General features: G+C 43.0%; 1 protein-coding gene across 1 annotated transcript in view; it reads right to left on the bottom strand.

Moving 5' to 3' along the window:
* Positions 1 to 4,760: 4,760 nt before the first annotated feature.
* DCP1B (decapping mRNA 1B) overlaps positions 4,761 to 13,020 on the bottom strand; it is a 69,808-nt gene continuing 61,548 nt past the window's right edge. The window contains exon 10 of the mRNA XM_061638621.1: positions 4,761 to 4,778. The gene's annotated coding sequence lies outside the window, so the exon portion shown is untranslated. The remainder of the gene's footprint in view (positions 4,779 to 13,020) is intronic.

The following is a 13,020-nucleotide window of genomic DNA, read 5'->3' as shown; positions in this document are numbered from 1 at the left end:
AGCACTCAGGAAAGGGTACATCAGCATTCCTTCCTCTTAGTGTCTGGCTACAATTTCTGTTTTCCACCAGATCTCTTATTAGTTAAGTCACCTGCCAGCTTTCATACATTTTTTCCTGCACTTGCCAGTGTCTGCTGTGAAGGACAATGTTCACATAGATTTACTCATCTCCTGCTTTTGAGTCCATGAAGATACCCTTAAGGGATTAAAACACAGGAGTGTGGTGTGTGTGTGTGTATGTGTCTAGCTGAAGATCATAGGAGCACATGGCTAGAAGCTCACCTGAAGCATGAAACTATGTGCACAAAGCTAGAATTCACTATATCCAAATTCAGCTCTGATATGTTAATTCACCTTTAAAAAAATGTTTTCCTTTAAAAAAATATAATTAGTAACTTTATTTCCCAATTTAAGAACTGTCATGAACAAACTAAATATAACATATCAAAATATTTTTAGAACACCTTAACCTTGGAGTGAGGGGGGGGAGCAGAGAATGGGAAATAACTTTCAAAAGTAATATACAAGTACTTTCACAGGTGCTTAAAGTCCAGTTCTTTCACCATGAGAGATGCTAACCAGGGATTAGCTGAATCAATGTAGGTGGTACAGTCCAAATGAGTAATTGTAGCAGAAACCTCTCACCAGTAACAACTTTCTTGGAATCCGCAATAACCCACTGTTAGAGCATTGGTCTTCCATTTAAAAGCATTTTTGAATATATTTTGATACCAAAGGATCCAGGAATCACATCACTTCCACTTTCTGCATAAGAAAAAGTCCTACATCGGTCTCTGCAAGCAAGATACATGTGTGTGTGCATGTGTGCATGTAAATAATCAAAAAGCCCACACAAGCCTACATTTCTCAAATGTTTAGAGAGGTACCAGCTGCTAGACTTCCAAAAGTTACACAATTCCATCTGGAAATCTTTCCCATCCCAATTCCAGATGTGTAGCAACTGTGTCCAAATGGTGAGAGAAAGCACTCTGCCCATGTGCAGTGGCATTTTTTCCCATACCCCAAAAGTGAACTCTGGCATTTAAACCAGCTGTCAAGACTCTGGTGAGTTCAGGCACAAATCATCAGAAAGAATTATGGCCAATAGGAAATGAATCTCAGTTTTATCTTAGCCACTTCACAGATGCCTTAAATTAGTCAGAGCACTGTTTTCCCTCAGCAATTTTCTGGCATGTCAAAGAGATTGACAACTGCATAAACAACACCACAGGCTGTCTAGAATAATCTTTTTATTCATTTTGATCGCATGCCTCACTCCATCCAAAGGTACAGGCATATTACAGTATGCTGTTCTCAGAGGTTATACTCACAACTGTCTAGTGGCGGTGCTGTCTCCAATTCCTATAGTATAGCCAAAGCCATCACTCTAGCCCTTGCACCGCACTGACTCTTGCACCTACCTGCAAGGAATTAGCATCTCAACCACCATGACTAAAAGCAAACCCTAGGGAGGTAAGAATGACCTCCTCTTTGCAGTCCTTCCGCCGACAAGCAAAGACCTTCTTGTTCCAAAAAGCCTTTGGAATTGAAGGCTAAGGATAGGGCGTGAAGGGTGCTGCATTGCTAATGTCTATTATATCATTTTTAAACTAGTTTGAACTTTTTTAGCTATATGTGTGTATGGTTTTACTATTGGAAATAGTTTAATCTTATTTTAATGTAGACTTTGTATGTTTTTAATTATATGTATTTTTTATCTGGCAGCCGCCATGAGTTCCAGTTTTGGAAAAATGGCGGGGTATAAATAAAGATAATAATAATAATAGAAGCCCCACTCCTGTCCACACTAATTTGCCATATGTGGCTTAACTGCTTAACTTCTGGTTAGCAACCACAAAATCCAAGGATGAAGTTAACTTGAATGTGAGCCAGAGACTTCCTTGAAACTTCTGACTGCGCAGTCTGCAAAACGCTGTGCGGCTAATCGTGGAGTCTTGCAGAGTGCTATGCATACGGCATGCCAAGACCTGGCCTGCAAAACACTGATGATCCACTGATTGCTGGAGTCTTACAAAGACCCACGCATACTGCTCTGCAAGCACGAATGATCAGCTGATCATTCACAGTCCAATGCACAGCTCTTTGCAAGACCCAGCGATAAGTGGATTGTCAGTGCTTTGCAGGCTGTGCCATTATGTCAGGTGCTTGGCAGGTGCGCAACCCCACCCTCCTGTCAAACTTGCTCCACCAACAAAAGTAGTTAGGTTGGTGGGGACTAGAGAGAGGGCTTTTTCGGTGGCGGCCCCCACTCTCTGGAATTCCCTCCCGTTCGATCTTCGACATGCCCCTTCCCTGGATACCTTCCGCCGAGCATTAAAAACTTGGCTGTTTGGACAGGCCTTTGAGACTATCGGGATGGGCTAATTATATACTCAATCCCCGCTGCTATGTATTACAATTGCTGCTATTCTGTCACTGATGATTATTTGTATTTTATTGTATTTATTGTATTTACTGTATTTTGTATTTTATTGAATTTAATATGTACGCCGCCTAGAGTGGCTTCGACCAGATAGGCGGCCTAAAAATTAAATTATTATTTTTTATTATTATTCACAGAGAGGGGAGATAACAATCTGACTTACTGGCCAGATCCAGTTCCCCTCCCATTCTAAGGAATTCAAGCAGCTGTGGCTATGGGGAATCCTTCCCACCAGTCCTCTTGGGCGCCTTTATGTATAGGGCTCCCTGGTATGGAGTGATGGCTTTAAGCTCTGCTTGCTTGGGCAATGTTGAGGTGAATCTGGATGTTCTGTGATGAACCTCTCCCTCCCCCTACCACTGACTGAAAACCAGGAGCGACTCTGCTTGCTAAATTTGAAAATCCACAAGAAAATAAAGCATTACCTGTCTTCTCTGGTGTATTGTACTAAATGGATATTACAGCTTGACAACTTCTAACCTACTTTACATCGCAGAAGAGCCAAGATGCCAGAACAAGTAGGGGGGAAATCCTGGCGCTGTTCCACTTTATGCACAAAAAAATCTGCAGAGTTTCAAAAGGTGTTAAAAACTCTGATCTTCCTTGTTTGTTTTCAAAGGCTCTGTTCAGTAAGGAATGAAGCATAAATCAAGGTGAATGCAATGATGGCTGAAAACAAGACAAGCTTTACCCAGTGGAGAGAGCTCTTGCCTGCATAATTGAGACAGGCAGCTCCCTGCAACCCAGCTTCCACTCTAAATAGATTCAGATTTGTTTGTTTCAGCCATTGGGCATAACAAAAGAGTACACATTTATGATGAGGCATTCAAACAGTACAATTTTAAAACCAGGACATGGCATGATGGATGATAAAAAAAATCAAACGAAAATGAAATGGAGTCAAAAGCAATACTAGATTGATGCCAAGCCAAAAAACCCTTGCCAAAACAGGTCAATCTGAATAACAATCAATAATGTGTATTCAGAAATGTACAGCATGATGTGGCCAGAGCAAGGGCAAAAATTGCTAATTTCAGAACCATTCAGAATTCACTAAGATCCTGTTAAACAGGATTGTGACAACCCCTAGTGGACTGTAGGTGACTAAGCGCATCATGCAATCAGGTTTTTTATTTATTTGGTACACCCCTTCCTCCAAAATGCTCACAACTCGGTGAGGTAGATTAGGCAAGGAGATAGTTATTATAACAGATTATTATTACTTTCCCCACATTTATAGGCCACTCCATCACAACAGCTCATTCTAGTATTATTCATTACATATTAACAGGCATAATGATGTGGTCCATCACTGTTGCAAGAATGAATAAAAATTGATTGTTGGCATCTACCCTGTAGAGCAGGGGTGGGGAACTTGTGGCCTTTCAGATGATCATTGAACTCTTCCCATCAGCCCCAGCCAACATGTTCAATGGTCAGAGAGGATGAGTGCTATAGTCTGGAGGACTACAGTTTAGTTACCCCTGGATTAATATTACAAGGCCACTATTTCTCTCACACCTTCTGACAGCTGTAGGGCTGGTGCTTACTCTTGGAATGTATTGTTGATTGATAACAGAGATTTTATAAATTATCACATATATGACTTAAAGTCTATAATTTGCTTTAATATTCTTACCTTTTTGATTTTTATATGTGAGGGTGCTTATCATTATAGATTTAAAACCTGAGAGTTGTAGCAATCAAGAAAGTCAGAGGTGCTTGTATTTAAATTCAGATGTTCTAATCCAAAGTCCAGAATCCATATAATCATAAGTAGAAAAGTAAGGGTGAGAAAGCTGCACTCATCAAAACAAAACTCTATATGAAACTATGAAGTCTGGTTTTTAAAAACTGAAAACTATAAATGAGGTAGTCTGGAGAAAAATCAGGATGCCTTCACCAAGTATATTTGAATTGTAAATATACTGACAGAAAAGGTATTAACATGAGGGATCCTGTTTTAATATTTCACTGACATTTTGGTACTGTCTTCTGAGTGTAGTTTCATGCATATAGCCTTGCAGAAAATGCAAGATACTAAATGCCAAGACATTAAGCAAATAAAGATTCCTGGATTGTCCCTCTCAACCTAAAAGTTAACCCTATAGTATGAAATTAAGATTCATTTCATGCCAACAGACTTTTCAGCTTTGAAAACTTGAGGATCAACTTCCTTGGCAAGCCTAGTGATGTGTTGGGCCTGGGGCTGCAGCTGGGGTCCGATTCCAACAGAGGAAGACAAGGGGCAGGCAGGCAGGCAGGAGAAGGGCTGGAGGTGAGGCAATCTGCATTGCTACTCAGTGCAACATGTTGTTCAGTTGGAGATGCTGGCCTGGAAAGAAATGTTTTAAAGGGCATAGTGTGACTCCATTAACTTGAGAAGCCAGCTGGACATCCTTCTACAGAATGTGGGCTTAGCTGACATTACTCAGCCTCGTACCTCAGTCTAGGAGACACCCTTGACCAACATCAGCTTATCCAGCTAGCAGAGGGGCCAGAACACTGGTGACACCAAAGGCAAGATGCTGGCTGATGGAGCCACTAAACTGAGATGACGTGCATGCCAGTGCATTACAGAATGCCAGCGTGGTGAAGAAAATGAAGTGTGGTTCAAATCTATGCTTAGCCATTTCCTCTGTGCTTCAATTATCTGAGTAATCATTTAAATTTTCCATTATTTGCAACACTATACAGTGACTTGCAAAAGTAATCAGACCCCTAACCAATGCTCTCATATTACTGAATTACAAATGGTACATTGTAATTTTGTTCTGTATATTTTATTTTGAAACACTGAAACTCAAAATCAGTTATTGTAAGGTGACATTGGTTTTATGTTGGGAAATGTTTGTAAGAAAGAAACACAAACTGAAACATGTTGCTTGCATAAGTATTCAGCCCACCCACATTCATATTTGATAGAGCCACCTTTCCCTGCCATAACAGCTTTAAGACTTTTGGGGTAGGTATGTATCAGCTTTGCAGAGTGTCGGAGGGATTTTGGCCCATTGTTCTTGGTGGATTCGCTCCAGGTTGTTCAGGCTGGTTGGACATCGCTTGTGGACCACAATTTTCAAAGAGCGCTACAGATTCTCAATGGGATTGAGATGAGGACTTTGATTGGGCCACTGTAGGACATTCAACTTTTTGTTCTTGAGACACTCCAATGTTGCTTTGGCCTTGTGCTTGGAATCATTGTCCTGCTGAAAAGTGAATTTCCTCCCAGGCTTTAGTTTTTTAGTGGACTGAAGCAGGTTCTCTTGCAGTATTTCCCTATATTTTGTTCATTCTTCCTTCAATTTTAACAAGATACCCAGTCCCTGCTGAGGAGAAGCATCCCCACAGCATGATAGTGCCACCACTATACTTCATTATAGGGATGGTGTGTCCTGAGGCATGAGCAGTGTTAGGTTTACACCACACATAGCACTTTGAGTTTTGGCCAAAAAGCTCTATCTTGGTCTCATCTGAGCACGAAAGCTTTTCCCACATTGCAGCTGGGGCACTCACATACTTTCTGGTAAACTCCAGACGCGCTTTCCGATGGTACTTTTTGAGCAACGGCTTCTTTCTTGCCACCCTCCCATACAGGCCAGTGTTATGCAGAGCTCTTGATACAGTTGACTGGTGCACCATTACTCCACTCCCAGCCACTGAACTCTGTAGCTCCTTCAAAGTGATTGCTGGCCTCTCTCTGGCTTCTCTCACAAGTCTCCTTCTTGTTCGAGCACTGAGTTTTGAAGGACGGCCTTTTCTTGGCAGTGCCTGGGTGGTGTGATGCAATTTCCACTTCCTGATTGTTGATCCAGCTATGCTCACTGGGATATACAAACCCTTGGATATTATTTTGTATTCTTTTTTCGTAATCTATGCGTTGTATTACATTATCTCTCACTTCTGTAGAATGCTCTTTGGTCTTCATTTTCCTTCAGATCCACAGCCTGACCAATGGTCCTTCAACAGTGGGTTTTTTATCCTGGTTCACAGGTGGAAGCCAATGGTAAGGTAATCGTGTCCTCGATAGGGCAATTTCTTTCATCTGTGTAAGCTGGGAGCTTCCACAGCACAAGGGTTGAATACTTATGCAACCAACATGTTTCTTTCTTACAAACATTTCCCAACATAAAACCAACGTCACCTTACAATAATTGATTTTGAGTTTCAGTGTTTCAAAATAAAATATCATACAGAATGAAATTACAATGTACCATTTGTAATTCAATAATATGACAGCATTGGTCAAGAGTCTTTTGCAAAGCACTGTACAAGAAGATAAATAGTGTATGAAGAACAGCATATAGTCAAATGCAACATATATTACTTTAATAGCTGTAAAGTATAAAAACTGATGCAAAATATGAGATCAACCTTACACTCTGTTATGTAACATCTTACAACATAAGCTTATTCCAGATATCCATGTTTATGTAACCATGTGTGTTTTCCAATAGGCAAATCCAGCAATATTCACACATTCAGCAAACTCCTCTTAAGTCACCTTCATATTCCTCACCCCCCAAAACACACTTTCCATTTGTATTTCTACACAAAATCCAAAAATTGGGTACTGGCGGACAAATCTAATCTGACAAGCACAGTAACAATGCATTAGCGTGTGATGTAGTGGTTAAAGTGCTGAATTAGGACATGGGAGATCAGGGTTCGAATCCTCATTTTGTCATGAAACCCACTAGGTGAGGCCAGTTACAGTCTCTCAGCCTAACTTACACCTCACAGCATTGTTATGCAGATAAAATGGAGAGGGGGCAGAACCATGTAACTCACCTCGAGCTCCTTAAAGGAAAGGTGGGATATAACAGTAAGTAAGTTTCTCTTACATTACAAAATACTTGCAAAATAGTGAAAGACAAAAAGCACTGAAACTCCACTTCCTTCCTTAATCTGACTTCTCTGCTTTAAAGGGCAGGGATCATACCTCAGCATAGACCACATCCTTTGCAAGCGTAAAGTTCCTGGTTTAACTGCTGGCATCACCAGCTAAATGGATCTGATAGCAGGCGATAGAAAAGACCCCTGCCTGAGACCTGCTCCTAGTCAGAGCAGACAATATTGAGATAGATGGGACAATACTCTGACCTGGACTAAGGCAGCTTTCTATGTTGCTACCTCCCCACCACTCTTAGATTTCAACAGGCACTGCCAAGTACATCAATCTCTGCACCCATATGGGCTAGAAACCCATATCCGAGATTCTGAAGGCCACATTGTGTGGCCTGTATAAAATATTTGTGCACTGTTTTCATGAAATTGCAGTTCTGTTTATACTTACCAGAGAGAGGGGTGAAGGAGCATATAGGCAAGGGATATTTTAATGAAAAGAAAATGTAGAGCTAAAAGGTATTAGGATGGAGAAAGGCTGAATGCCACATATTGATCTAAAGCAGTCAGATCTTTGGAGGCAGGTTTCTACATGAAATATCAAACAAATAAGCAATTAGTAAATGTGATACATAGAGATCAGCTTCTCCCCACTTTTAATTTTTTTATAAACCAATCTACAGGAGATTGGTAGTGGGGAGGATGTGTGGCAAGAGCCTCTGTAGTGAACTGTATGATAGGAGAAAGTCACCAGATGCCTTCAGAGTGAGAGTCTACAACTGGCAGAAGGCTGGCTCTCCATGGGTGTGAGATAGGGGGAGTAGATGTGCTCTGTGTGAAAGATATTGGGTGGTGTAGTCTTAGTAATACTGTTCCCAATTCTCTCAGAGGCATACTGGGATAACTGTTCCGATAGGTTTTATTGATGGGCTGTTGTTGTTGTTTATATCATGTGTTTAGGAGGAGTCTTGGTAAGGAGGGACATGGGTGATGCCACCCAATTTCAGTGATCATGGATATAGGAGGCATAACCATGGGGAGGCGATCGGCTACCATGGAAGACGAGGGCAAGGCTATCTATGCCTTGTTCCTCTTTCCCCCTCCTCCCATGGATGTGTCCCTGGTTGCTCATCTGCTGTGCCCTCTGGCCTATGTGTGCTGTTGTTTAACACCACCAAGAAGACCAATCATCCATTATTTCATCATGGATGAGTGTGCTGATTTGGTGTGCATTACCAAGACCTGGATGGGTGAGCTGGGAGGAGTTGATCTGACCCAGCTTTGCCCACCTAGATACTCGGTGCAACACCAGCACAGGCTGCAGGGACAGGGCGAGGGTTTGCTGTGGTCTACAGAACTTCCATCTCTGTCAACAGGAAACCATTCTGTCTTGGAGCTGGCTGTGAGGGCCTTGCATCTGCTGCTGGACCAAGGAGCCAGTAAATTATAGTTGCTGCTGGTGTACTGTCCACCCTGCTGCCCAGCAGCTTCTCTGACTGAGCTGGCAAAGGCCATCTTGGCTGTGGTATTGGAGGAGGCCAGAATAATAGTGTCCATGCTGAGGCTGCCTCTAGTGTTCTGGCTTGGGGCTTCATGGTCCCCATGATGACCATGGGACTGTCTGAAATTGTCACCAGACTGACACATAGGGCAGGGCACACCCTCGATTTGAGTTTTGCTCCTGAGGGTGGAAAGGGTGGTCTGGAGATTGGGAGGAAGATGTTACCCTATTGTTGTGGTCAGACCACTTCCTGGTGAAGTTTAGACTTATGACTCCAATCCTCCCCTGCAGGTGTAGTGGGTGGATTAAGATGGTCCACCCTGGAGACTAACGGAATCAACTGGATTCCTGAATGCCCTGGGGAAGTTTCAAGTAGATAGAGCAGGTGTTCCTGTTGAAGTCCTTGTTACTCTGTGGAACAAGATGAGTTGGGCTCTTAACACAGTTGCCCCCAAGCGCCCTCTTCAGCATTGTGGAGCCCGGTTTGCACTTTGAAAACAGGCTGGACGACAGCTAGAGTGCAACTGGCAAAGATGTACTGTGAGACTCATCAGGCATGAGTGAAACATCATAACTGAGCCTACTGCGTGGCAGTGAGGGCGGCAAAGAAGGCCCACTTCTCTGTCTCCATGGCATCCTCGAGTAGCTGTCCAGTGGAGCTTTTTTGTATTGTCAGGGGTCTGTCAACATCATCCCCAGGAAATGAAGTTTTAGACCCTTTGGAAGCCTACCATGAATTGTTTGCAAAACACTTTGAGGGTAAAGTTGCTCGCCTCCGTAGCAATCTTGATGCCCCATCTATATCAACTGTAGCCCCCAGTAAGGTGTCCAGTGCAATGTCTGCCACAACTTCTTGGGATGTTCAGTTGATGCAGCCTGATGATGTTGACAAGGTGCTTGTGATGATGCGGCCAGCAATGTGTCTTCTCAACCCTTGCCCTTCTTGGTTTATTAAAGCTTGCCAAGGAGGTATGACTGAGTGGATCAAGGGTGTGGTCAACGCATCTATGCAGGAGTGGTTCCACCTGCCCTGAAAGTGGTGGTGATCTGACCGTTCCTGAAAGAGCCCAGCCTGGACCCATAGGTTTGTGACAACTACTGCCCAGTCACAAATACTCCCTTTCTAGGGAAGGTGATTGAGAGGGTTGTGGCACAGCAATTGCAAGTACTCTTGGATGAAAAAGATTATCCTGACCCATTCCAATCTGGGTTTAGGCCTGGTTATGGGACTGAATCGCCCTTGGTTGCCCTGATGGATGACCTTCATCGGGACAAGAACAGGGGAAGTGTGATCCTGTTATTCTTACTTGATCTCTCAACAGCTTTTGATACCATTGACCATGGTATCCTTCTGAGCCAACTTGGTGAGATGGGTATTGGTGGCACTGTTCTACAGTGGTTCCGATCCTGTCTCAAGGGTCATTTTCAGATAACAGCAATGGGCGATTACCTTTGGCCCCCTGACAGTTGTGTTGTGGGGTGCCAATTGTCCCCAATGCTATTTAACATCTATATGAAGCTCTTGGGAGCAGTCATCAGGAGATTTGGGGAAGGTGTCAGCTGTACGCTGATGATACTCAGCTCTATTTCTCTGTAACGTCTGAATTGGGAGAGGCCTGCAAGCCCTGGACCACTGACTTGACCGTGGTGGGCTGGATGAGAGCAAATAAACCGAGTCTGAAACCTAGCAAGATGGAGACGCTGTGGGTTGGTGTTTCTTGACTTTGGATAATTGGTCAGTTGCCTGCTTTGGATGGGATCATACTCCCTCTGAAAAAGCAGGTTTGTAGTCTGGAGGTGCTCCTGGATTCATCTTTGTCACTAGAGGCCCAGCTGACCTCAGTGGCTAGGAGTGGCTTTTACCAGCTTCGGCTGGTAAGACAGCTGTGGCCGTTTCTGGACCGGGATAGCCTGACCACTGTTGTCCATGCACTGGTAACCTCCAGGCTGGATTATTGTAATGCGCTCTATGTGGGGCTGCCCTTGAGGTTGGTCTGGAAGTTGCAGCTGGTGCAAAATGCAGCAGCGAGACTGCTCACTGGGGCAGGGTTTCGCCAACATGTCACTCCGCTGCTGAAAGAATTGCACTGGCTGCCCATTTGCTACCAGACCAAGTTCAAGGTTCTAGTTTTGGTGTACAAAGCCCTATACGACTTGGGACCAGGATACCTGAAAGACCGTCTTATCCCAGTCTATCACTGTGCTCTGCAGGTAAGGGCCTCTTGCAGGTACCATCTTATCAGGAGGTCCGTTCTGCACAACATAGGAAGTGGATCTTTAGTGTTTTGTTTAGTGATCTGCCCTTTGGAATTCCCTCCCCTTAAATATTAGACAGGCACCATCTCTGTTATCTACTGATGATCTGTTGGTGTATGTGAGCAAGTATTTGTTTTACAAAGGAACTCTGTCCGTGAAGGGTTAATAGCCACAGAAGCTAAGATAAGCATCAGGTGTGATTAATTAAGGGTGGGAACACGCCTAGTCATCCTGAGTGCCGGAGCAATAAAAGAAGGAAAGCAGCACAGTGTTAATGGGTGCAGATGCTCTCCGTATCTCTCCAAACACCCGCGGCCTGCTCACTGTCTGAGTTAAACGCTGCAAGTCTGATGAGGACTGGTCGTGCTGCTGGGAAAGCGAAAGGACGACGAAGGCACACAGAACCTCTGGCTGTGCTACTGTAGAAATCCTGTATATAGACTTTTGACTGTATGTATCAAGCGTTTGCTGTTATCTTCTGTTTACTTTGTGCAACGTCTGAGTAAAAGACTGCTTATAGCACAGACACGTGCATCCTGACTCTTCGTGTGTAAGAGGAATCCAGCATAACTCCAACATGATCTTCCTCTTTCAATAAGCCTTTTAAGCAGAGACCTGATTGCGGTCTGTGTCTGTGCTGGAATTGATTTTTTAAAAAATTTTACACTTGTTTTTTAAAGAGGTTTTGTTTTAGCATGTTTTAAAGTCTTTTGTCTTTAGATGTTTTAAAGTGCTTTAAGAGTTTTTGTTTGCTGCCCTGGGCTCCTTCTGGAAGGAAGGGTGGGATATAAATGTAATAAATAAATAAATAATAAATATAGAGTTGGCAAGTAGTATTTTACAATATTTAGCCTCCCATCCATTTAATGGTAAAATGGCAACTAGAATTAACGCAATTAAAATTGCAGTAAAATGGCAAATCCAATTCACAGTAAACAAGTGTAAGGTTATGCACATTGGAGCAAAAAAATATTAATTTCATATATACACTCATGGGGGCTGAAGTGGTGCTGACTAAACAGGAATGAAATCTTGGGGTTGTAGTGGATAGGGATAATTAGGAAAGGTATTGAAAATAAAACTGCTGATATCATAATACCATTATATAAATCTATGGTGTGGCCATATCTGGAATACTGTGTACAGTTCTGGTTGCCTCACCTCAGAAAGAATATTGTAGAGCTGGAAAAGGTTTAGAATGGCCCACCAAAACTATCAAGGGATGGAGTGACTCCCTATAAGGAAAGGTTGCAGCATTTAGACTTTTTAGTTTAGAAAAAAGGCGAGTAAGAAGGGAAATGATAGAAATGTATAAATTATGCATGTCATGGAGAAAGTGGATACAGGAAAGTTTTTCTTCCTCTCTCATGACATTAGCACCCATGGACATCCAATAAAGCTGAATGTTGGAAGATGCAGGGCAGACAAAAGAAAGTACTTCTTCACATAGCACACAGTTAAACTATTCAACTCCTTCCCACAAGAGTCAGTGATGGCCATCAACTTGGATGGATTCAAATGAGGATTAAACAAATTCATGGAGGATAAAGCTATCAACGGCTACTAGCCATGATGGCTATGCTCTGCCTCCAGAGTCGGAGGCTGTATGCTTCCAAATACCAGCTGCTGGAAACTGCAGGAGGAAAGAGTGCTCTTTGCTTGCGGGCTTCCTATGGGCATCTGCTTGGCCACTGTGAGAACAGGATGTGGACTAGATGGGCCATTGGCCTGATCCAGCAGGTTCTTCTTACGTTCTTATCTTAACAACATATACCTCCTCTCTTGGGCCCGATTACAGGAGATTAGACCTTCCTGTCTTAAGGGGTTGCAAGGTTGAGGCAATATTGTTGTCTGCAGCATCAGGTAATTGGAAACATGGAGGGTGTAGCACAAAATTCTGAAGAAGAGTGGCAGGTGAAATCCTCACAATTGTCTGAAGAATGGAAGACATTCAGAAAGCTATAGAGAGGAGGATGGC

The sequence above is a fragment of the Rhineura floridana genome, chromosome 8 (assembly GCF_030035675.1).
Source record: "Rhineura floridana isolate rRhiFlo1 chromosome 8, rRhiFlo1.hap2, whole genome shotgun sequence".
Lineage (NCBI taxonomy): Eukaryota > Metazoa > Chordata > Lepidosauria > Squamata > Rhineuridae > Rhineura > Rhineura floridana.
This window is presented reverse-complemented; position numbering and strand designations above follow the sequence as displayed.